Here is a 26,691-nt window from a genome sequence, read left to right on the forward strand (position 1 = left end):
TGCTGGCTCTGACTGCAAAGTGACGCAGTGGCAGTATTTTCGGTTCTTTTGTGCCGTATAGACAGCAGCACCACGCTTTCCCGCGTCAGAGGATATTTGCAGGGGATTATTTTGAAAGAAATAATTAAATTACTTTTCAGCATCTCAAGAGGAAGGCTGCCATGCTGTTCACCGTCCCCTGCGTCGAAGAGATGACGGAAGTAGTTGAGCAGCACATTCCGCGAGGACGTCCACTCTCAAGTTCGTATATATCTTTGGGCTAGGCTTTTCGATTTGTGATGTCCTGAAAATTTTGCGGACTTTTTTCTATGTTTATTACACAGTGCAATTTTTTTTTTTTGTGGCAGATATTATTTCCGAAGGTTGAATTACCAGTTTTTTTTTTTCGGTGACATTTTGTGGTATTCCTATGTGGTCAAAAGTTACATAGATTTTATCTTAGCTTTCTTGTCGGCCTAAGTATTTGATTTACCAGTGATTAAAACACAAATGATCGTTAATTTATTGCAGCGCAATAAAAGCGCTTGCGGGAGGAAATAGTAGCGCCAATAAAAAAAGTAACGGAAGTTAAATTGAGGAACTGTTAGACAAACGCAAATGGAAGTTGATTTTTAAAATCTGGATTGCCATGTTATTGCTTGGTCCTTTGAGCGAGAGGGCGCGGCATCATGTGGTCTGAGTGTTGACAATAGCTAGGAAACTGCCTCTTAACCGCAGCGGTAACAAGAACATGTCCCTTCTTTAGGACTCTTGTGCTTGGTTTCGAGTGTCCTTACATGCAGTGGTACCGCCCTGAGCGGGTGATGACAGTGAAAAACGCTACGCTAGCCGAGGACGTTTGACGACGAGGTGGAGCCCCTCAGTTTGGAAAGGCGATTAAAATAGCGGACCAATACCTCAAAACGCCCGGCTGCATTAATTAACAAAAAGGTACACCATCTCGCCACTCCCGTGGCTTCTGCGTTTCATTAATTTTCTCATTTAGCCACCGCGGTGGCTCAGTGGTTATGGTGCTCGGCTGCTGACCCAAAAGACGCGGGTTCGATCCCGGCCGTGTCGGTCGAATTACGATGGAGGCGAAATTCTAGAGGCCCATGTACTGTGCGTTGTCAGTGCACGTTAAAGAACCCCAGGTGGTCGAAATTTCCGGAGCCCTTCACTACGGCGTCCCTCATAGTCTGAGTCTCTTTGGGACGTTAAACCCCATAAATCAAACCAAACCAAACCAATTTTCTCATTTGACTGAGTATAAGTCCTACTCAGTAGCCAGCTAGTTTCGGCGTGCATATCAAGGATACTGACCTTTTTCGGTTAAAGCCGAATTTCGGAAATTTAATTCGACGCACTTATTTTCGGTTTAAACCGAAAAGTGCAACCCCTAGATACATAACATTGTCCAAAGCATTCGCTTTCCGGGCCAAGTGGCGTGTCCCGGAGGTAGCAGCAAGTGAAAGCGGCAGCTCTGGGTCACGAAATAGTACGACGACGCTTATTCTGGATCAAGCTCCATATATACAGCTATGGCTGTAGTATTTGCGATACGGTACGTATTAGTGCAATTTGGTATCAAGAAACGGGCTGCGTGTCGGGCAGTAATCTCCGATCGAACACCGTTCGGCTCCACAAAGCCGGATAGGAGCGGTGGCAGCGATAGCGAGGAAAAAGCCTGCTTGTCTGCCCACTGAGAGCGTGTTTTCGGCCCCGCATTCTTCCGCCATCTCTGCTGACTCGCTGCTCCTCTGGCTCGATCTCAGGTTTCCTCGCGCGCTTGAGAGGAGGAGGAGGAGGAGCCCGGGGCGGCGGAAACAGCCCGCGACGTCGGGCATGGCGGGTGCGAGTCTGCCGGCGCGCCCCGAACGCCAGACCCCCGACTGGGCTGGACTTCGGACTCCGGCGCGGGCCCGCGCGCCGACGCGCGAGCGAGCCTTCCTGCCGCAGGGGGAATGCGCGACGGACGACGTCGCCCCCACGGTACGCGTATGCTGCGCGGCGCCAAAGATACGCGAATACAACAACGGGTGGGCTGTAGTACAGAGGAAACGAAGAGAACAGATACCTGACAAAGCGGAAGATGCAAAGGAAGAAATGGGACGAGAGGCGTATTTGTTTTATTAATTTTTATCTTGAAACAAGATAAGAAACATGTACAACTCATCTGAATCGCTAGCTGGAAACTGGGATCCACGCAGAAAAATGCACACGTAACATTGGATTACTATCACACAAACATCGAATGTATACAGATACACGGGCTGACCCGTGCGCATTACACAACGTTATGGTAATTTACTCGCAACGACAGAGGTTAGCCATCACAGGCGCACCGCGGCGCTGCGGTGCAGCGCCACCTAGAGTTGCTGTATGCTGTATGCCTGTAGAGTTGCTGTAGTTGCTGTAGGCCTTTGGTAGCCACTGGCCGCCTTGCTTGGGGTGCACATAGCAGACGAACTTCTGCTCCGAAAGCACGTTTTCTTCGCGTGTCGCACTGCCGCTTGGAATCCGCGAATATCGGAGATTTGGACGGCAGTCAGCGGGGATGGTAGCCGCATTTAACTACGTCTTATACGAACACCTCTTCGATTGGGCAGCTTCGCTTGTTAGCGGTGCTCGAGCCGGTCGGGAAAACGGGCGCAGCGAAGAAAGTTGGTCGCGGGTTTGGTTGTCCTCGATTCTGGGATCGAAGCTGGGACAGTGGTCAATGATAGCAGCGATTCCGTCAAACCGGAGGGCCGCATGTAGTTTGGGCACATTCACGGGAAGAGATCGTGATCCACTATAGCTACGGCGTCTGCGGCACACTAGGTGAATCTCGGAGGGCACCGATTCTGCCTTGTGTGGAAGACCCTTACACACAACGCATACACATGACCGAACTTAGGAAGCCTTGTTACCACATTGGAGCGGTCGTTATTGTACACAAAGGTGGTCCCATATTGTCACAACAGCCGCTCATAAGGCAGCAAACTGGGCTAGGTAGTTCACTTTTGCTCTGTGCGCCATATTGACGAAATTCTCTTCGATCTCTTCCACATGAATGGGCCTGAACTACATGTGGCTCTCCGATTTGACGGAAGCGCTGCTGTCATTGACCGCTGCCTGAACTTCGATCCCAGAATCGAGGGGAACCAAATCCGCCACCAACTTTCGTCGCTGAGACCGTTCTCTCGACTGGCTCGAGCAGCTCTAACAAGCCCAGCTGCCCAATCGAAGAGGCGTTCATTTACGGCGTAGATGCGTGCGGCTATCGCACCACGCGAGTACTGACCGAATCTCTGATTCCAAGCAGCAGTCTGAATGCTTGTGGAACAGGAGCTCGTCTGCTACGTGCACCTCAAACATTTTTTTTAGTAATACATTGAAAACTAGGATATGCTAGCATCGATAGGACTCTGGGCATATCAAACTCATTATATCGCCGGAATTTGTTCAAGATAGTTTTGTTCGTTTTATTTATTTCAATCATAACAGGACTGGAACGTGACCAAACTTGGGAACTAAAGTTGTCAGTTTTTGTCGTCCTGCCGTAAAATTTGTCGCCAGACTGTTCTTCATAAAATATACCGCTACCCCTGCTTGCGTGACGACCTCATCCTTCGACTCCAGCACGTGCCGTATTTGCCAGATGTAACCAGGCGACGCGGTTTTCTTCTCCGCCGTTAAGTGGCGACAGGTCTCGAAAGGTGAAGACAAGTGTTTCTCCTTCCCTTACACGGATTAAGTGTTGCACTACACGACTACGAAACAAACACCGTTGCCTGCTTACTTTTGACAAAGACGCTACATCATCGTGTCGATCATCGTCATGAAAGTAGGACTGAATCACATCGCGCAGTTTGTTCGTTTTTTTTTTTCAGTCCACTCGCGCATGTATTCATGTGCAACATTCTCGGACAGAAATTGTGAAAATGGGAAAATTGTACGATACTGTTATGTAAATATTCAAGGTAATGGTCCATTCTTCTTATATGTAGCAAAACCTTTCTTTTAAAGCGTTTCCATCGACCGCATCGAACAGTTAAGGCCGTTGTACGATCGTTTTTGGGCGGATCCGCCAGCGAGCGAACCTCTCGCTTTCGGCCTTCGCTCGGGCGTGGGGCGGAATGGGTGTTGTACGATCATTTTGGAGCTGGCGGACGAGGCGGATGGTTTAAAGCGTTCCGATTGGCGCGCCCGGGATTGCCGTCTGTCCAATAGCATGCTCCTGTTGGCAACCTAGACGGCGCGAAAACGTGGTCTTTTTTTGCTCCTCGGCGACCGGCACTTAGGCTGAACTTCGGCATAGCCATGGCGTGGTTTTTGAAGTTCTTGCTCTTGTACGCGGCTCTCGTCAGCTACCAGATGAGTAGCTCGGCTTTAGAGGTCTTGACTGCTTACATGGGCAACACAAACAGGGTGAACTGGCCATTAGTCGCGCAGTTCGTCGCTGCCGACGCAGTCATTCAGCAGCAGCGTAAGCGTAGGGTTCTCTGTGCTGCTGAATGATAGCAGTGATGTCGGGGGAATATGACTGTTATTATTTTCAACTGGTAACCGTCTGTGTAGTCAAACACATGCATTTAGTGAGTTTCCATTGTTTGCAGAAGCAAACCGACATCCTGAGTGGAGTACTTTAACACAGACGTTGGCTGCCTACCTACAACATAACTGCAAGTAAAAAAATAATGGTGCATTTCATGACAATGGTTTGCTAGATTTGAGGATGGTGACCTTGTGGAACACACATCAAACATCTGAATAAGATGAAATTGCTGTGACTGAAATTTTATGACTCTGGTTCACATACCGCGTACCTCATGTATAGTAGGATAAAACTTAAAAGAAACAGCAGTTGTTAGCACTCGGTCATGGCCCCAGGCATCCTGTATTACTCCACTAACCAATAACAGTAAACAAAATAAGTTGTTCGATGTTTGACTTTATTAATCTATCCAGGTATAAAAATTCTAGAGCTTATCATTTTTTCTTGTAATAAGCTACTTATGGTAGTATACAATAAAAGTTTTAACAGCGGACTACTTTTTTTGGCGCGGAAGAATTCTGTGCGGCGGTGCAAATGGCAGAGCTTCACTGCAGACTTAAATTGAATCTGACTGTAGTGTTCGGTGATAACATGTTCTGACAGCCAAAAACCAAAACTGAACATTGGTTGTTGGCTGAGCTTAGATGCCAATTCAATGCAAACAAAAATATTTGTTGTAGGAATAGATACGCATAGTTAACATGAAACAAAAAGAGACAACCCGCAACAAACACCTCACTGATACTGCCAACTGTCCAAAGCGATATCACGAACAGTGTATGCTGGACTGTCCTACACAAGAGATGACGTAGAGCAGATGCCTCTGTGTGCTCTTAGATAAAAGGGAATAGTACCGAGGCTTAGTCCATGCTACTGCTTCTGACGTCAAGGTGACCTTGACAAGATTGGTTGTTGCATCTGTAGAGAGGGCATCTGCTGCTGCTGATGTGGACTGCTTGTTCACAGCCTTTAACAATGCTCTGTCATAGCACGTTAAAGAACCCCAGGTGGTCGAAATTTCCGGAGCCCTCCACTACGGCGTCTCTCATAGGCTTAGTCGCTTTGGGACGTTAAACCCCATAAACCAAACCAAACCAAACCAGACCAGATCATTTTTGCCCAGCTTGGTTCTTCAGCTGTGGGAAATCCAGCATCACCTGTATATCATTCTTCTTGTGTCCCTGTTCACTCCCGCCGCACTTCAACTCTATCCACATCATAGTATGTGTGGTCAAATGACATCAAACACGCCACTGTCTCTCATTAAAGAAAAGGTGTATGTGTATGTGTGTACTATGCATGCATGAAAAAATCAGCATATTTTAGCATGTTACCATCAGATATGAATGCATCTATACATGAGGAAATTACAATGTTTCCAACCTTTACTAATATGGAATATCAGTGTTAACTGCAGGTGTTTACAATATCACAGAAAAATGACGACGCAATAATACTGATTTCTTTTCTGATTTTTTTTCGTCATGTTTTTCACACCATTACGAAAATCTAAATAGAAATACCACTCAGTGGCTTCAGATATGGTGCGCATCACTGTACTAAAGTGCACGCTTTTGTTCTGCAGTGACAGTCGGCAGGCCGCTTCCTTTTACCAGTGCTTCCTGAGGTGACATTGCAGTGAACATTGTGCAAACCAGTATGCAGCATAGTAAACAAGTGTGGAAAGTTCTGTTGAGAGCCAATCAATGTTGACATGCACAGAAACAAGGTGGCGTATTGTGCGTATGACCACAAAGCATTCTTAACTGTCCCATGAATTTAAAACAAAGTGGTTGCTCCGTATTTCAGAAAAGTATACATGTGCCATCCTCATTAATCCATACATAATTAGATAAGGGAGTAAGTACACTGGCCTAGAGGTTAAGGAAATGCAAGAACCGATTTGGAAAGTTTACATAGCAAATATTGGCGGAGACTAGGATAGAATGCTTTGTATAGTCAAGGGAACGGGAACTGCTTCATATTTTGCAGTTGCCTCAAACAAACACAATCATATGAAGCAGAATGCGAAAAAGTTATTTTTCAGAAATAAGAGCTATGATGTCTCAGGACAGAATGAATTGAAAAATAAGCCATTGAAGTATGTGTGGGCCATAGATGCTTAAGTTCTCCAGTAAAGCTCTACAGAAATCTTGAAGGTACGTCCTTTCTGATGAGTAAAAAATATGAGAAATTTTAAGGGCTACTCTGATTCCCAAAGCAGCAAGCAAGAGAGAGAATCTGTATTTGTTAATCGATATCCGCACCACTTGTTATCTATAGAATAATGTCGTACTAGTTACTAATTACCAATTTCTTAGCAAAATATCCTTATTCCACTGCCAGTCTGGGTTGCAAGGAAACAAATTAACTGAGCCATCAGTAGTCATAAGGAAGTTGGAAAAAAACCAAGTTGAAGTCAGGCCGAAGGATGACGAAGAAAAACAGAAAGGCAGTGATGACTTTTGTCTTTTATTGCTATCTCTTTGCTGCAATCTGATGATGAGAGCTTTTAAGCTGAACCAATTGCCCAGTTAATACTATCCTTAGTACATGTGACTATATACAAGTTACATGCATAAGCATACACATGTAGAATTCTCACTGAGCCACATCATGAAGTCAGTGTGTTGCTCAGCTGAGCAGAACAGACAAGCACAAAGAGAAGCCTGGTCAACAACAGGTGGGTGCACTAATGCATGTTTAGCTTTGCAGTGAGCGAATGTAGGTAGCTAGAGCTAGCTTGTGCAAAGTTAGCCCAAATGCTACTATTGTGTAAATCTGCCCCGATATAGTTTGAAATAAATTATGAACAAAGTTCTCTATGAACACGTTATGCATAAGAGAGCATTGTACTGGTTTGCCGAGGTGACCGAGTGACTGAGCACTATATCAGATCTATTTGTTTTCATATTTATCACACCTCAGTGGTCCTAAATGACGTTAGTTTAGTAGCGAGCTTTAAAATGGTGTGCCAGGTAGGAGCTCAGTGAGTTCGTAATTTATAGCATGACTTCTGTAGTAACCACTTCGAAGGACAGTAAGATACACAGCCTTGTGTGATGCAAGACCGTTACAGCCTTCTGTGGCACGAACAAAAACGAATCTTGAAATTCAGTGGCATATGAGCTAAATGAGGCACAAGAGTGTTAGTGCACCTAGTGCACGAGAGACTACAAGTTGGGACTGATTAGTTGGGGACGTGTTGGTAAGGAGCAAAAAAAACCTGCATAAGATGAAGACATTCAAATATGCACTTTTAGTGCTGTCACACTGGACCTTCAAAAATGGCCTGAGAAAATAAAACAAGCGGCTCAGGACTGAACTAATTCAAGGATTCTAGTTAAATTAGATTTGTGCCATGTGCCATTACAATACCCAAGTTGATGACACACAGGGGAATTGAATGCAAGTAACTTGGAAGACGGTGATACTAACAACACGTCATGGTGTAAATATCCTAGGTTGTGGGTGGGTGTATGAGGATTATTAGGTATTTGAACCAGTATACAGTGAATATACCTTTATCGGAAGTCCTTATAAGTTGGCAAAATGTAATGCTGACAATAAAAAACAATATTACTGCATTCTTAGTAACATTAGCAAACAGGACAATCCAGGGCATGCTAATTGTTGTTTTGAACAACTGAAATGCTGGTATTGATTGCAATATGGCACACCCCATATGGCTGTCAGTGAAGGCATATGACAAAACACTGAAGGGACAGTTAGAATGCAAGTAATGAAAAGCTGAGGCCCAAAGGAGTGCCTTGGCGGACGTCCGAGATTGCAGGAAAAGGCAAGATACATAAGAATTGGCAAGGGAAATCTGCCGAAGGCTGGCTGTTTAAGCTTGGATCCAGTTTAGAGCTATTGGATGCAAGTTAAAGCACAAGAAAACCAGCCTCACATAAATAGGGGAATCGCATGCTTTTTCAAAGCAAAGAACAAAAGCATCATAGGGGGATGTTGCAGTCAAGATGCATGTCGTGAAGAACAAGAAAAAGTTGGCTATTGCAGAAATGTCTTCTAAAAGCTTGCCGATTTGAATCAAACAACTTAATGGGCCAAAACAATCTAACAGGGTCAAGAGTATGAAATGTGTTTGGTGATTTGCAGCACATGCCAATAACACAAATAGGGCCACAGGTGCTGGGTGATGAAGGGTTAAAAACAGAGGGGCCAGGCTATAATAAGGCAGGAAGCTATCTGTACAGCATGCACTAGATATGCCTATACAACCTACTTCCTCTCCCGTTGTTGCTTTCTGTAAATTTCACAGAACTTGATCATAGCGTACTGTGGGGTGCACCGGTGGCAAGTTGGCATGTCGAAACTGTGCTAAGGGACGACAACAGAGCAAGAATTGCTACCCTGTACAGTGATGTTGTTACCATCGTCTTTGTTCCTAGCGTAGCTTTACCAGCTCCACAGGGCTTATTTTGCAGTCTGCAAGTAGTCATGTCTGTAGCAAGCAGTCACAGGCAAATGAAGGTGGTAGCAGACAGACATATGCAAGTGCATCGACGAGATCTTCTCAAAGCTTCGAGAATGGCTTGTTAAACAAAGTGCTGCGGCTGACCCAGGAAGCGCCGCTGAACAACCGCTTAACACCAATAAGGCCGATTTCGCGAGCAGCTCTGCAACAATAGAATTGCGAACACATCCAGTTTCGTACCACTGATCCCCGGATCGAAAAGGACCATGAGCAAAATCAACAACAGACACTGTCATTGCCTATGAGGTGCTTCAAGACCACTGTATTTTTCTGATTGCAGTGGAAACCAACATCCCACTTAAACTGAATACTGCCAAGCATTTGTCAATATTGACTTAACACTGCTGAGCAAAAAGAGAAAAAAAGCAATGGCAAAGGTTTTCTCAACATTTTTTTCTTCTTTTTCATCAAGACTCGTTATGCTCAACTTGCTCTGTGGTCAGTTTTGATTGCATAAGCTGCTGCCACACTTTTTTTTTTCTGCACTACATCAATTGAAATGCTAATGAAAAACAGACTTATGAGTTGGCACATATTAGAGATTTGTACACTGTCAATCAGTCGTGATTTAAAAGCGGCAATGATTCTTGTTTGTAATCGCGGAATACCATGTTGTTACAACCTAAACCGAAATGGCTAGCGGAACTGTTCAGTCACCCAATCATCACGCCGATATGTTTATTGCAGGCAAATGTGCGCACAGCCGGCAGGAAATAAAAATAAATGACGCTCCCGAAGATACATTTGCACTGCACCGATGTTTTCACACAGGTTACACAGTTTCTCCGGCGAGTCGTAAACCGAGCACCCATCATCACAAAACGTACTGAATGGAGCACCAAAGCGCAGAAGGATGGCGACATCGCTGTTGTCGCCGCAAAACAGTCCTACGGCCGTGCAGCCAAGCTCGCGTCGCGTCACGTCGCACACACTGCAATTCTCAAGCACAGTGCCAACACGAATCGCGAACAAAATGGTAACGAATGCGTGGCCAGCAACAACGTCATGTGCACGCTTCGGTCGCGATCACTGCAACCATCGAAACGAATGCGACTAGCTGCACAACGCCACGTTCATTTCAGCATTCGGAAAGCACGGCGTGCGTAGTGAGCTCTCGAAGGCGCACATTTCACTGCCTTGACGTAAAAGCACTCGCTTCGATCGCAATCACTTTCACTACGCGGACACTAGTCACTGTGCTACGCAGCTCATGCACGCACAAAAGTTCACCGTGAGCAGCTGTTGTTCGCCGCTGTGCGTGATGATCCTCGCAGGAATTAGGAACGCTTGCAGCAATCACAAACAGCTCCATATAAACACTTCGTGACACCGCGAACGCGTAGGCGGTCTTGCGACGGTTTGAAGAGGCGCTCTGTCAACTACATCAGCGTCGATTTCAACTCGGGAAACTGTCGCTGCTCGCCGCTGCTGCAAGCGGAGAAGTTCGCAGTCGCTCTGCACACTCGTAATATCAACATGTGGCCAATATAGTATGCCTCGCGGCATAGGTGCCACCACTACAGTCACGACCTATGCCTCGCTCCCCAGTTCAGTCGACGGACGGCCATCTTGCCCGGCAGGAGCGGATGCCTACGTCACGTAAAAAGCAGCCAATCGCTGCAATTCGGTCGCCGGGCGGTTCGCTCGTCCGCCCCAAAGTTGAAGTTCACCAACTTTCCTTTCGCCTGCCGAACGGGGCGAATGCCTATTGTCTGGTCGTTCGGTCCGCCAGTCCGCCTGCCTGGCGGATCCGCTCAAAAGCGATCGTACAACGGCCTTTAAGGCCGTTGTACGATCGCTTTTAAGCGGATCCGCCAGGCAGGCGGACTGGCGGACCGAACGACCAGACAATAGGCATTCGCCCCGTTCGGCAGGCGAAAGGAAAGTTGGTGAATTTCAACTTTGGGGCGGACGAGCGAACCGCCCGGCGACCGAATTGCAGCGATTGGCTGCTTTTTACGTGACGTAGGCATCCGCTCCTGCCGGGGCAAGATGGCCGTCCGTCGACTGAACTGGGGAGCGAGGCATAGGTCGTGGCTGTAGAGATGGCACCTATGCTGCGAGGCATACTATATTGACCACATGTTGATATTACGAGTGTTCAGAGCAACTGCGAACTTCTCCGCGTGCAGCAGCGGCGAGCAGCGACAGTTTCCCGAGTTGAAATCGACGCTGATGTAGTTGACAGAGCGCCTCTTCAAACAGACGCAAGACCTACGCGTTGGTGGTGTCACGAAGTGTTTATATGGAGCTGTTTGTGGTTGCTACAAGCGTTCCTAATTCCTGCGAGGATCATCACGCACAGCGGCGAGCAAAAGCTGCTCACGGTGAACTTCTGTGCGTGCATGAGCTGCCTAGCACAGTGACTAGTGTCCGCGTAGTGAAAGTGATTGCGATCGAATCGAGTGCTTTTACGTCAAGGCAGTGAAATGTGCACCTTCGAGAGCTCACTACGCACGCCGTGCTTTCCGAATGCTGAAATGAACGTGGCGTTGTGCAGCTAGTCGCATTCGTTGCGATGGTTGCAGTGATCGCGACCGAAGCGTGCACACGACGTTGTTGCTGGCTACGCATTCGTTACCATTTTGTTCGCGATTCGTATTGGCACTGTGCTTGAGAATTGCCGTGTGTGCGACGTGACGCGACGCGAGCTTGGCTGCACGGCCGTAGGACTGTTTTGCGGCGACAACAGCGATGTCGCCATCCTCTGCGCTTTGGTGCTCCATTCAGTACGTTTTGTGATGATGGGTGCTCGGGTTACGACTCGCCGGAGAAACTGTGTAACCTGTGTTAAAACATCGGTGCAGTGCAAATGTATCTTCGGGAGCGTCATTTCTTTTTATTTCCTGCCGGCTGTGCGCACATTTGCCTGCAATAAACATATCGGCGTGATGAATGGGTGACTGAACACTTCCGCTAGCCATTTCGGTTTAGGTTGTAACAACATGGAAACAAGAATCATTGCCGCTTTTGAATCACGACTGATTGACAGTGTACAAATCTCTAATATGTGCCAACTCATAAGTCTGTTTTTCATGAGCATTTCAATTGATGTAGCGCAGAAAAAAAATGTGTGGCAGCAGCTTATGCAATCAAAACTGACCACAGAGCAAGTTGAGCATAACGAGTCTTGATGAAAAAGAAGAAAAAAATATTGCGAAAACCTTTGCCATTGCTTTTTTTCTCTTTTTGCATAGCAGTGTTAAGTCAATATTGACAAATGCTTGGCAGCATTCAGTTTAAGTGGGATGTTGGTTTCCACTGCAATCAGAAAAATACAGTGGTCTTGAAGCACCTCATAGGCAATGACAGTGTCTGTTGTTGATTTTGCTCATGGTCCTTTTCGATCCGGGGATCAGTGGTACGAAACTGGATGTGTTCGCAATGCTATTGTTGCAGAGCTGCTTGTGAAATCGGCCTTATTGGTGTTAAGTGGTTGTTCAGCGGTGCTTCCTGGGTCAGCCGCAGCACTTTGTTTAACAAGCCATTCTCAAAGCTTTGAGAAGATCTCGTCGATGCACTTGCATATGTCTGTCTGCTACCACCTTCATTTGCCTGTGACTGCTTGCTACAGACATGACTACTTGCAGACTGCAAAATAAGCCCTGTGGAGCTGGTAAAGCTACGCTAGGAACAAAGACGATGGTAACAACATCACTGCACAGGGTAGCAATTCTTGCTCTGTCGTCGTCCCTTAGCACAGTTTCGACATGCCAACTTGCCACCAGTGCACCCCACAGTACGCTATGATCAAGTTCTGCGAAATTTACAGAAAGCAACAACGGGAGAGGAAGTAGGTTGTATAGGCATATCTAGTGCATGCTGTACAGATAGCTTCCTGCCTTATTATAGCCTGGCCCCTGTTTTTAACCCTTCATCACCCAGCACCTATGGCCCTATTTGTGTTATTGGCATGTGCTGCAAATCACCAAACACATTTCATACTCTTGACCCTGCTAGATTGTTTTGGCCCATTAAGTTGTTTGATTCAAATCGGCAAGCTTTTAGAAGACATTTCTGCAATAGCCAACTTTTTTTTGTTCTTCACGACATGCACCGTGACCGCAACATCCCCCTATGATGCTTTTGTTCTTTGCTTTGAAAAAGCATGCATTCCCCCTATTTATGTGAGGCTGGTTTTCTCGTGCTTTAACTTGCATCCAATAGCTCTAAACTGGATCCAAGCTTAAACAGCCAGCCTTCGGCAGATTTCCCTTGCCAATTCTTATGTATCTTGCCTTTTCCTGCAATCTCGGACGTCTGCCAAGGCACTCCTTTGGGCCTCAGCTTTTCATTACTTGCATTATTACCGTCCCTTCAGTGTTTTGTCATATGCCTTCACTGACAGCCATATGGTGTATGCCATATTGCAATCAATACCAGCATTTCAGTTGTTCAAAACAACAATTAGCATGCCCTGGATTGTCCTGTTTGCTAATGTTACTAAGAATGCAGCAATATTGTTTTTTATTGTCAGCATTACATTTTGCCAACTTATAAGGCCTTCCGATAAAGGTATATTCACTGTATACTGGTTCAAATACCTAATAATCCTCATACACCCACCCACAACCTAGGATATTTACACCATGACGTGTTGTTAGTATCACCGTCTTCCAAGTTACTTGCATTCAATTCCCCTGTGTGTCATCAACTTGGGTATTCTAATGGCACATGGCACAAATCTAACTTAACTAGAATCCTTGAATTAGTTCAGTCCTGAGCCGCTTGTTTTATTTTCTCAGGCCATTTTTGAAGGTCCAGTGTGACAGCACCAAAAGTGCATATTTGAATGTCTTCATCTTATGCAGGTTTTTTTTGCTCCTTACCAACACGTCCCCAACTAATCAGTCGTAGTCTCTCGTGCACTAGGTGCACTAACACTCTTGTGCCTCGTTTAGCTCATATGCCACTGAATTTCAAGATTCGTTTTTGTTCATGCCACAGAAGGCTGTAACGGTCTTGCATCCCACAAGGCTGTGTATCTTACTGTCCTGCGAAGTGGTTACTACAGAAATCATGCTATAAATTACGAACTCACTGAGCTCCTACCTGGCACACCATTTTAAAGCTCGCTACTAATGTAACGTCATTTAGGACCACTGAGGTGTGATAAATATGAAAACAAATAGATCTGATATAGTGCTCAGTCACTCGGTCACCTCGGCAAACCAGTACAATGCTCTCTTATGCATAACGTGTTCATTTAGAACTTTGTTCATAATTTATTTCAAACTATATCGGGCCAGATTTACACAATAGTAGCATTTGGGCTAACTTTGCGCAAGCTAGCTCTAGCTACCTACATTCGCTCACTGCAAAGCTAAACATGCATTAGTGCACCCACCTGTTGTTGACCAGGCTTCTCTTTGTGCTCGTCTGTTCTGCTCAGCTGAGCAACACACTGACTTCATGATGTGGCTCAGTGAGAATTCTACATCTGTATGCTTATGCATGTAACTTGTATATAGTCACATGTACTAAGGATAGTACTAACTGGGCAATTGGTTCAGCTTAAAAGCTCTCATCATCAGATTGCAGCAAAGAGATAGCAATAAAAGACAAAAGTCATCACTGCCTTTCTGTTTTTCTTCGTCATCCTTCGGCCTGACTTCAACTTGGTTTTTTTCCAACTTCCTTATGACTACTGATGGCTCAGTTAATTCGTTTCCTTGCAACCCAGACTGGCAGTGGAATAAGGATATTTTGCTAAGAAATTGGTAATTAGTAACTAGTACGACATTATTCTATATATAACAAGTGGTGCGGATATCGATTAACAAATACAGATTCTCTCTTTTGCTTGCTGCTTTGGGAATCAGAGTTGCCCTTAAAATTTCTCATTATTTTTTACTGATCAGAAAGGACGTACCTTCAAGATTGCTGTAGAGCTTTACTGGAGAACTTAAGCATCTATGGCCCACACATACTTCAATGGCTTATTTTTCAATTCATTCTGTCCTGAGACATCATAGCTCTTATTTCTGAAAATTAACTTTTTCGCATTCTGCTTGATATGATTGTGTTTGTTTGAGGTAACTGCAAAATATGAAGCAGTTCCCGTTCCCTTGACTATACAAAGCATTCTATCCTAGTCTCCGCCAATATTTGCTATGTAAACTTTCCAAATCGGTTCTTGCATTTCCTTAACCTCTAGGCCAGTATACTTACTCCCTTATCTAATTATGTATGGATTAATGAGGGTGGCACATGTATACTTTTCTGAAATACGGAGCAACCACTTTGTTTTAAATTCATGGGACAGTTATGAATGCATTGTGGTCGTACGCACAATACGCCACCTTGTTTCTGTGCATGTCAACATTGATTGGCTCTCAACAGAACTTTCCACACTTGTTTACTATGATGCATACTGGTTTGCACAATGTTCACTGCAATGTCACCTCAGGAAGCACTGGTAAAAGGAAGCGGCCTGCCCACTGTCACTGCAGAACAAAAGCGTGCACTTTAGTACAGTGATGCGCACCATATCCGCTTTGAAGCCACTGAGCGGTATTTCTATTTCTATTTTCGTAATGGTGTGAAAAACATGACGAAAAAAAATCAGAAAAGAAATCAGTATTATTGCGTCGTCATTTTTCTCTGATATTGTAAACACCTGCACTTAACACTGATCTTCCATATTAGTAAAGGTTGGGAACATTGTAATTTCCTCATGTATAGATGCATTCATATCTGATGGTAACATGCTAAAATATGCTGATTTTTTCATGCATGCATAATACACACATACACATACACCTTTTCTTTAATGAGAGACAGTGGCGTGTTTGATGTCATTTGACCACACATACTATGATGTGGATAGAGTTGAAGTGCGGCGGGAGTGAACAGGGACACAAGAAGAATGATATACAGGTGATGCTGGATTTCCCACAGCTGAAGAACCAAGCTGGGCAAAAATGATCTGGTTTGGTTTGGTTTATGGGGTTTAACGTCCCAAAGCGACTAAGGCTATGAGGGACGCCGTAGTGGAGGGCTCCGGAAATTTCGACCACCTGGGGTTCTTTAACGTGCTATGACAGAGCATTGTTAAAGGCTGTGAACAAGCAGTCCACATCAGCAGCAGCAGATGCCCTCTCTACAGATGCAACAACCAATCTTGTCAAGGTCACCTTGACGTCAGAAGCAGTAGCATGGACTAAGCCTCGGTACTATTCCCTTTTATCTAAGAGCACACAGAGGTATCTGCTCTACGTCACCTCTTGTGTAGGACAGTGCAGCATACACTGTTCGTGATATCGCTTTGGACAGTTGGCAGTATCAGTGAGGTGTTTGTTGCGGGTTGTCTCTTTTTGTTTCATGTTAACTATGCGTATCTATTCCTACAACAAATATTTTTGTTTGCATTGAATTGGCATCTAAGCTCAGTCAACAACCAATGTTCAGTTTTGGTTTTTGGCTGTCAGAACGTGTTATCACCGAACACTATAGTCAGATTCAATTTAAGTCTGCAGTGAAGCTCTGCCATCTGGACCGCCGCACAGAATTCTTCCGCGCCAAAAAAAGTAGTCCGCTGTTAAAACTTTTATTGTATACTACCATAAGAAGCTTATTACAAGAAAAAATGATAAGCTCTAGAATTCTGATACCTGGATAGATTAATAAAGTGTCAAACATCGAACAACTTATTTTGTTTACTGTTATTGGTTAGTGGAGTAATACAGGATGCCTCGGGCCATGACCGAGTGCTAACAACTGCTGTTTCTTTTAAGTTTTATCCTACTATACATGAGGTACGCGGTATGTGAACCAGAATCATAAAATTTCAGTCACAGCAATTTCATCTTGCTCAGATGTTTGATGTGTGTCCCACAAGGTCACCATCCTCAAATCCAGCAAACCATTGTCATGAAATGCACCATTATTTTTTTACTTGCAGTTATGTTGTAGGTAGGTAGCCAACGTCTGTGTTAAAGTACTCCACTCAGGATGTCGGTTTGTTTCTGCAAACAATGGAAACTCACTAAAAGCATGTGTTTGATTGCACAGACGGTTACCAGTTGAAAATAATAACAGTCATATTCACCCGACATCACTGCTATCATTCAGCAGCACAGAGAACCCTATGCAACAATTTTGTGGCAACAAACGACAGAGTGCAGGAACCACTGTGTATACGCATGTATGGAGTGCATGCTGCACGTACTGTTTCTTACTTCAGAATGCTGGCCTTTGCCAGTTACCACCCAGCAGCTATTGCCCCATTTCCATCACTATGCAAGATCAATGCTCAAATGCATGTGCGGTAATTAGTATCCAACTGTACAGCACTGCATACAAGAATTCCCAGTAAGTGTCAGCAGTTCACCCATGATGGCTATCATTAATCCTGCTTTTCAATTATAACCTCAGGAATGCCTTCAGGTACTTTCCCTGGGCCTTTTCACACCTCTGTCCCATTATGGGGACAGTGCTTCTAATTAGCCCCCTCTGTTCATCCATCAATAACTGTTCCCTCTTGAGGCTGTTCACTGGTACATGTTCCTCCATAATGTCATTTTCCACCTGTCTTAGTTGTTTTTTGGGCTTCTCCCAATAAATGCAGACTTCATAATCTCTTTTGTCAGTTAAATTGTTATCCTTTGTCATTGTATGACCGTCGCAGCATTCCTTTCTGAAAATTTGACATCCTTCATTTTAAATACCCCTAGTATGCGGTCTTGACATTGCGCGCATCCATCGCGGCATCCGTGGGATTGGTACGCGTTACAGATTCCGCAAATATGTGCTTCCGAATTCGCTCACGCGGATATGTACAGGTCACAGCCTGCCTTAATTTCGAGTGCTACCATACTGTACATGCGCCCGTTTCTTCGCCCTCCATCACGTGCCCCAGTAGTACGGAAGCTCTTTCGCAGCGGCTCAATGCGCGGGCACAGCGGGGAATCAAGGCATCAACCCACGAGACGATTCACTTTGAAACCGGTTCGCATCTCCGCGGTTCGCCGCGTGGCGTCACCTTTGCGTGTGCAAAGTTCTTCGTCCTGTTGCCGGCTGAACTTCGGCACGCCATGGCTATGCCGAAGTTCAGCCTAGGTGCCGGTCGCCGAGGAGCAAAAAAAGACCACGTTTTCGCGCCGTCTAGGTTGCCAACAGGAGCATGCTATTGGACAGACGGCAATCCCGGGCGCGCCAATCGGAACGCTTTAAACCATCCGCCTCGTCCGCCAGCTCCAAAATGATCGTACAACACCCATTCCGCCCAACGCCCGAGCGAAGGCCGAAAGCGAGCGGTTCGCTCGCTGGCGGATCCGCCCAAAAACGATCGTACAACGGCCTTTAAGGATGCCATAGAAAACCAATGGGGAACGCTTTTGACGACAGCAAAGACGTTAATAGGAAAAAAAATGGAAGACTGCCGTCGGGTGATCTGCGGGTATAGTGTTTGTTGTAGTGAAATCTTACATTTTATGAAAAAATTACGTTCATACACGGTTTCCCGCTCAAAAATGCTTTTATCCAGAGTTGTTGGGTATGGACGGAGCCATCTTTCTGCAGAAGTTGTAACTACAGTAATAATAATATGTTTTGCGTTGTTTCCCGGAACCTTATGTAACTGATGCTGTATAATGAGAAACCGTTTTTCAAGGAGTTAATTTGCACTGCATACTATATTATTATAGCTATGGCTGTAGCAAATGCCTCCGGGCCTAGGATGCGACACAGAAAACGCAAATATTCCGATGGACAGTCAAACGTTCTTGCGGGCTAGTTGGTTCATTGCGAGGAAAGTTAAGACTGTGCGAATAGAACGCGGACAAAAGGTTAAGAAACGAATACAACACCACGGGTAAAGACTGCTAACTGAGCGAAAGCACAAGACTATATACATAAGGCGGGAGCCCAAACGTGCAGCCACCTTTGTCACTCGCACTCGAGCCGGATGAATCAAAAGGGGAAACCAGATATCACACCGCCAAGCGCTTCATAGGCAAAAAAAACAAAAACAAACAGGAACAAGGTACGTAGATGGAAAAATGTAGATGAACAAAGAATGGTACGGCAAAACAGCACTGACGGACGGGACGGAAGAAGAGACAAACACATGCGCTGATATTTCGGGTAGCCTGCAGCGGTAAGCCTAGTAACCTGCGCGTCAAAGCTGGCTTGGGTTTTATGGGCACATGATCTAAACAGAGCGGCTTTCATGCATGTTTTCCCTATCCCGCGCTTAACTATCTTAGAGTGGGCCGACCGGAAGGGGAGCAGACTCTTCTGGGATCGCGGGGAGTACATCCAACAGACATGGTCACACGATAGCTCAAGTTCCAGATCTAAAAACCTTAGTTTGTTGTTAGTAGGTAGCTCTGTGGTCAATTGTAGGTTGTTAAGTTCAGTACTGAACACGTCGAAAATCTGAGCAACAGTTTGTTGGGCGTCACCTTTGTGATAAAATACTAAAAAGTCATCTACATAACGCATAACCTTAACAACGGTGCCGTCAAGCTTGGCTTGAAGTTGTCTATCGCACGAAGATCGCTGAGAACGGGAGCGAGGCTGGATCCAATACAAACACCTTGTTTTTGGATGAAAAAACTATCGTCAACTCTAGCAAACATGGACTGTAAATAAAAATGGAGCATTTCTAGAAACACGCTAACGTTCATACCACTAGAGTTCTGGAACTTTGTAACTTTGATCACTGCGCTTTGCGGCAGGGAGTAGTACAAGTCCTTGACATCCACCGAAAACGCGCTAACGTGGGCAGGACACTCGTTTTGAAGGAATTTCGACACGGTCTCAGGCTTTCTGATGAGGAAAGGATCTTCGACCTCAAGGTGCGACAGGCACTTCTGCAGGAACACCGCTACCTCGCGCTGCCACGTTCCTCGTTCAGACACAATGACACGGAAGGGGCAGCTTACTTCGTGCGTCTTGGCGCTGAAGAAGACGGTGAGGCTGGATGCCTTCGACGCCTTGACAGAAGAGGCCAGTCTTGAAAGGCCAGCACGCTCACAAAGCTGTGCTGCCTGCTCTTGCACTTTCGACGGCTTGACAGTTTTCACTTGTCTGAAGTTGGCAGCGACTGCAGCTTGAGCCTTATCTTTGTAGAGGTCGTTTGCCACGACGACAGAACCACCCTCTTTGTCCGACTGCAGGAGCTAGACGCAAGCGTCTTTGAGGGCCGATACTGCAGCAGTGAGCCGGCGCGTGCTTCCTTTCTTCATCTCCGGGGGGAGGGAATCCACGCCTTCCTTGATGCATCTCCCAGCTTCATCCGTTCTTACTCTTCTGGCAGCAGTCCTAACAAGAGAGAGGAGCTTCGTTTTGTCGAGTCGCGGATGCTCGCAGTATTTTGGCCCCAGCACGAGCAGGTTATTCACCTTCGGGGGGATACTTGCGTTCCCCAGCACGACGACGTCTTGTTGGGGCGAGGTAGGAGGCTTCTTCGGCGAGGGAGCCTAGGAAGAACCTGTCGCCACATGAAGTCCGCCGTCTGCCAAGCTACACGCAGGTCTTGACTGAATCTTCTATCCCCTTGTTCAGGGGGGACGTTGCTTCTGCACGCAATGCTCAGGCACTCCGTGTAAAACCTCGCTTGTCTCCACGTTTCGGAGCGCAAGATGCGGCACGTCCGCTTGGCATGGCCTTCCGAAGGAATGAGACCCCCGATTAGACGAAGAACGTCCGGAGGCAGAAAGGAATTCTTCAACGAGCACGTGAGGAGACGTGCCCGACACGTTGCTGTAGCCAGAAGGTTTACACATACAACAGATGAGCGGAGGCAATAGGTGGAAAGGAACAAACAACCTCTCCATGAGCAAACAATGGCGAAAGTGGCGGACTAAAACGCGATACGTTAGAAAATGGAAGCAAGCGTGAGGGGAGGGATACGATGAAAAGCGTGAGTATACGGGAGAGTACGAAAAACGCGTCAAACGATTAAAACCACGGCCTTAAACAGTTACAGGCAAGCATGAGGAAAACAGCGCTTGATAAGTTGCGAAAAGTTAATCAGTATCCTTCCAGAAAAGTGATTTAAGAGAACTTCTTGCAGGGCTAGTTGGTAATTCATTGTAATATAAAGGCGCCAAAACCACACACACATACACACAAGACAAGAGAACCGGACAGAGCGCCACTCACAACTGGTTTATTTTGCAGAACCCACGTGCATATATACACAGCCAGCGCCTGCGTAAGGAACAAATTTACGCATAAGTTTCTGCGTGATAAAGATCGCTCAAAAAACTTTTTTTCCGCCTGATGCAGAGATACAGATGTTTCGCTGACACACAAACTGCCTTCCTTAATAATATAGAACGCTTAAATCAGTTCTCTGGCTTTGATACTGCTACTTCTGGCAAGGATCCGCACGGCTGAGAAGCATGGCTCACAAGAGCGCGAAGGGCAGGATCTGATATGTTTCGGTATTTTTTTTTTTGTAAGTGGCGCTCTGTCCCGTTCTCTTGTCTTGTGTGTGTGTGTATGTGGTTTTGGCGCCTTTATATTACAAAAGCGATTTAGTTTAGCAAAAGTGAAATAGACGGCGTTCCGACACACTTGGCGCTAGTTTTATTAATGCGAAATAGTGGTGGTGTAAAAACATTTATTTAAGGATAGTTATAGCCGTCAATGATGGGCGGCGACCTCAGTCCAGGCGGGCGTTGGTCCTGTTGAGGGTTTTGTAGGGTGGTGGAGGCGTTCTTCGTTGTATTTTGTAGTACTCGGTTATGTTCGTGCAAGTGAGCGGTTCTGAGCGGGGGGGGGGGGGGGGGGGGGGGGGGGGGATGTCTTGTGCTTCCTCACCGTTTTATTTGTCTGCAGTCCGGGCTAGGCCTGCTGTTCCGGTGTTCTAGCGTCTTCCTTCGCTGGTGCCCGGAGAGTCAGAACTCGGGCGAGCGCGTGTGCGCACTCATTGCCAGGGAGAGAGGCATAGCCAGGTGCCCAAACAATGCGAATACGGGGAAGGTTGCTGACGTGGCAGTGCTCTAGAATGTGCCCTACCTGTGCGGATACGATGCCCCATTCCTATGCTCTCTCGGCATGCTGCCTGCGACTCGGTGATGACAGTTTATATGACGTCAATTTCATTGCGTATTTCTCTCTCGGCTTCAGTAGCGTACTGTGTTGTGTCGCGAGTGCAATGGCGGCTTCTTCCGCCGTCTTGCTCGAGTACACCCATGCTGGAACCGGTGATTTGAATTCTGCCTGTTTCGTCCGTGGCCACGATGCTCATAGCGTCTGTTTGTGCCGGGTATATGGCTGCATCGTGTATATAAGAACACGTGAGGGTCCGCCCCGAATTCCTGAATGAGGGCTTGGGCTCGCGCACGCCGCCTGGACATGTTTTGTTCCTTGTGAATTTTTTGTTTCAGTCGGAGCTACGTGTATTTTGACCCGGATTGGAGGTGCCAATGCTACTGCTTCTTGAGGTAAGAGGGTGTTTGGCACGAGGTAGCGTAGTCTGTTCAGGAGGGCTTGTCCAGCCCCCGTGTTTCGGAGGCGAGTCGAATGTCCAACTTTCTGTGCTTCGATCATTTCCTCCACCGAATTGTGTACACCCAGCTGGAAAAGCCTTCGAGCCTTAACAAAAGAACGTTACGTCGCTGCATTTCGACCAGTAGAAATATTATTGGGTCGACTATTAGGGCCTGACTATATGCAAAGTATCATTTTCTTTGAGCCCTCCGCGCATGATAGAGACGCATCGTATCAAATGCGTGATCTGCGTGATATGCTTTTACAGTAATTGCACCGTGTAGGATGCACGTCCATTGGCTTGTAGGTAAAGGCCCAGGACCCTTAGTCTTTCCACCTGAGGTACGAGTTCGCCTTCTAGGTGCAGTGTGATTCCTGTTGTGGGACCGCTTCTCAGCGGTTGTTTTGACCGGACGTTGAGTAGCTACGACTTTTCGGCTGCACACGTGAAGCCGCAGGCTCTCGCATAGCCTTGGACCACGTCTATGACATCTTGTAACGCGTCTTGTCTCTGCCCGTCGGAGCCTTTTGTCGTCCATGTTGTTATGTCCTCCGCGTAGAGGGTGTGGATTATTCAGGGAATTTGATCGAGTAACGGAGGTAATTTGGCCATGGCCACGTTGAAGAGAGTCGGGGAGTTCCAGATGATGCTTCCACGACCTCCCTTTCGGTCTTGTCTTTCGACGTGAACAAATAGGTCGTGTTTTCAAAGACTTGCGGAAGGTACTACATTGGACAAACTAGTAGATATTTTTTTTAATGAAAGGACACGTGAACATAGTTTAGCAATAAAGAATAATTCAGGAGGCCACTTAGCGCAGCATTGTAAAGGCGCGGTTATACTCCGACGTAGCGCGCGCGCGGGCGAGAGCCGGTTGTGGTCGGATACGTCAGATCGGCGACGGTACGCCAGGCTCAGTTCGGGAGCTCTACACTCAAGCCGCTCCGACGCGAGGCAGCGCATGCGCAGAACGTTCTTCGTTCGAAAACCGGCTGGGAGAGGAGGCGAGTGGCGAAGGGGGTAGAGGGGAGGAGTTGAGTGGGAGGCGCGCGCGGTGCATTCTGGGTGGGCGGCTTCGGCGCGTTCTCGGCGCGGCCCGCGCGAAATGCAGCCGGTTGCATTCCGCGCCGGGCGCCGTCAGACCGCGCCGGAAGCCGCCGAACACGCCGGCGATCGGGCGCCGCTGGAGTATAGAGGGTCGCGTTTCGCCGACGTGACGTCGCCGTGCCGCGCGCGCACGCGCGCGCGCGCTACGTCGGAGTATAACCGCGCCTTAATGGATGTAACGGCAAGGGCTAGAGCGAGAGTAAGGTTCCTTGCAAACTAGTCTTTCGAAAACACGGCCCTTTAGTTCAGATCGAAAGGCGAGACCGAAAGGGAGGTCGTGGAAGCATTTCACATGATTAAAACTAGCGACAAGTGTGTCGGCACGCTGTCTAATTTGCTTTTACTGAACTAACTCGCTTTTCTGAAAGACCACTTATAACTGTTCTCAACTTCTCACGCGCTGTTTTCACCATTCTTGTCTGTAACCGTTTTATGCCGTAGTTTTAGTATTCTACCGGGTTTTTCGTTTTTCACACTCACCCATTCTTGCGCTCTTCGTTGCTTCCCTCACCTTATGCTTTAACATTTTTTTCCCCCAAACTGTGTTGTGATCAAAGGCTTTCGAAAAGTCTGATGGTGGTTCTATTTGTATTGGAGATGGCTTCGATGAACAAATACAAACTTGTTCAGGAATATTGCATGCGCTGATTCGGCATTATCTTGATGGTAGTCCTTTCTAAAAAGCATGCTCTAAATATTGAATAGCTTCAAATGTCTATTCTTAATGCTCTGAAAAGATGTTTTAGCATCATCTTTTCATCTTTTGATACTTTGTTGACAGCATAGGCAATGAACACACTAACTGTCATTTTATAGCTCACGCACCGCTACTGCGAAATGCTTGGAAAATCTTCTCCACGGACATTAATCGAAGTCGAAGCGGGGCGCTCACCGGTGACGCAAGATTTTTTTTTTTTTTTTCGCGGGGCTTAAGTATTGCTGCGGTCTGCAAAATGTGCAGTGCATATATTTTTCTCTCTCTCACAATTCTGCATCTGTCTGCAGCCTCAGCATGTTGGTTTCAATAGTTATTTAATATCCCGATTTTTAGAGCTAAAGCTGTACTTCACGACTAAAGCTGCAAAAGCCGGGCCATCGCTGAAGCCTTGACCTTTACCTTGAATAAATAAATAACTATTGCCGCGATTGAGATTCGAAACCGCGGCGGCGCGAACAAATCAGCTTCTCTGGCCGTTGCACGGGAGCACTATGCTATCGCCGCAGCCGATCACGCCTCGTATGAAAGTGCAGCACAATCACGCACTGTGCATTTGCACATCGTAGTATTCATCAATTTCCATCTGCGGCGCGAACAGATCAGATCAGCTTAACCTGGATATTAGCTTAACCTGAGTGTAATATCGTCATCAAACGTGCCGGCGACCCAGCAAAGCAAAATCTTGAGCCAATCAGGCTGAATACATGATTTCGCGTGTGTACTCAGTTTAACAACGTTAAAACCCTGCCATTTATTTTCCCACTAAGGTGCGGGCGGCGATCTTTCCCGCTCACTGGCAGGTATCTGAGCTGCGCTCTTGCCACACGCGCTGGGTCTGGCCGTCTGGCGACGGCGCACTCGCGCGGCCGCCTGCCCCGTGCGGTGACACGCGTGTCGGCCCTTCTTCCGCCTCGCCGAGCCCCTCTCGGGACCAACGCCGCCGCGGTCGCCTCGGCCGCGCGTGCAGGCATCCGCGGGGGACGGCTGCGCAGCCTGTTGGCCGGCGCGAAATGGCTGCCTCGCGCGCACGGGGCGGCGTGGTGGCCTCGAGGTTCTCCGGCAGCGCGCCCAGGATGCGCGGCCGCAGCGCGCGGACGGCCGTCACGCTCGCCAACGCTTTGATGCCCGTCTCGATAGAGGTCTTGTCCTTCTGCGAAGGACACCGAACGCGTGGTTCGTTGGAACAGCTTTACTGAGACAATAAGTCCTGCAGACGAAGAGTAAAAAAGACGGGAGTGAGAAGGATACTGGATACGCTTTTATGAAATGACGAGTTGCTGGCGCTGATGACATTACTAACAACTGCTGAAGTTGAGAACGCTTTTGAGCGCGAGCCAATAGTGCAATGTGAGGCTATTTGTGAGTTCGGTGCGCATTGTATTTGCGCCTGCTTTTATGTTCATACCTATGCACATGCAAAGTCGTGCATGTACACGTATTAGGTACCTCTATCAGTTCGCAATTGTCAAGAGTTTTAAGTGCGCTTATTTATTTATTAGCTTGTTTGTTTGGTCGTTCTATTAACCCTCCATTGAGGGCCGTTTGCCCACATCCAGAAAGAGTCACGAACAAGCAAGGCGCTGCTGCTGCCTATCCATTAACGCAGTCGTAGTTACCGGCCCGTGCACGCTTTTACTCGTGGCCAGTTACCTGTCGGCGCGGCGCGCTGCCTTTGGCTGCTGTCAGTTCAGAACGCGTGCCTCATTACAACAGAGTCCGCCATCCAGTAACTTTGTTAATCATGTTGAAGAAACTAAGAGGTGGATAGCTAGCTGTCCTGTTTTTGTTTTCTTTCCAAGACAATGGCGTAAATGTATCTTCCTTACTGCCTTTTGTTTCAGGTTTGCTTTTTCGTACTTTAACTGAAGATTGTGACGACACCACATACTGCGCGAGTCCACACGGGACGGAGAGGCAGAGACATCACAAGAATTAGTTGAAAAAACGGATATATTCAAGAATGGCATGTTATCATGTACACGATGCAGAGGCTGGGGTGCCCAGCTTTACATGCCGCTGCGTTGGCGCCGAAGTCTTCGTCAGCGCAGGACAGGGGAGTGGACCTTGTCCGTTCGCTGAGGATCAGCTTATGGCTGATGGCTTGGGCGCCTCTGGCGCCGGAGGACCGACTGCCAGCGGTGTCGTCTCAGGTTTTGCTCGTCACTCCATTGATTCGCTTTCCTCGTTTTCCCGTCCATTCAGGCTACCCTTCTTTCCAGGCTGGAGCGTCTCCCCCGCCCTCCTCTCAGCACCGGCGCCTGCGGCATTCCCCGTCTTCCCTGTATCTTCCCACCGGCTTGGGCCTTTTCTCCTCCGGCCGGCACCGCTGTCACTCTAGCGGGGTGTGCTTGACCAGTTGAATGCTTTTTGGTGTGGGAATAAAGATGACGGCCAGGCTGTCA

At 47.0% G+C, this 26,691-nt stretch overlaps 1 long non-coding RNA gene and 1 pseudogene across 2 annotated transcripts; one reads left to right on the forward strand and one right to left on the reverse strand.

Moving 5' to 3' along the window:
- Nucleotides 1-1,754: 1,754 nt before the first annotated feature.
- LOC149352419 (uncharacterized) lies at nt 1,755-26,691 on the forward strand. 2 transcript variants are annotated; one of them, XR_016290792.1, is made up of 2 exons: nt 1,755-1,971; nt 26,492-26,691. It is a non-coding gene; the product is annotated as an uncharacterized LOC149352419 (long non-coding RNA). The 2 variants fall into 2 exon arrangements; XR_016290793.1 differs by having other exon boundaries at nt 26,509-26,691.
- LOC149352420 (uncharacterized) lies at nt 2,164-24,055 on the reverse strand (annotated as a pseudogene).

The sequence above is a fragment of the Amblyomma mixtum genome, chromosome 3, assembly GCF_055824585.1.
Source record: "Amblyomma mixtum isolate Tamu chromosome 3, ASM5582458v1, whole genome shotgun sequence".
In the NCBI taxonomy this organism is placed as follows: domain Eukaryota; kingdom Metazoa; phylum Arthropoda; class Arachnida; order Ixodida; family Ixodidae; genus Amblyomma; species Amblyomma mixtum.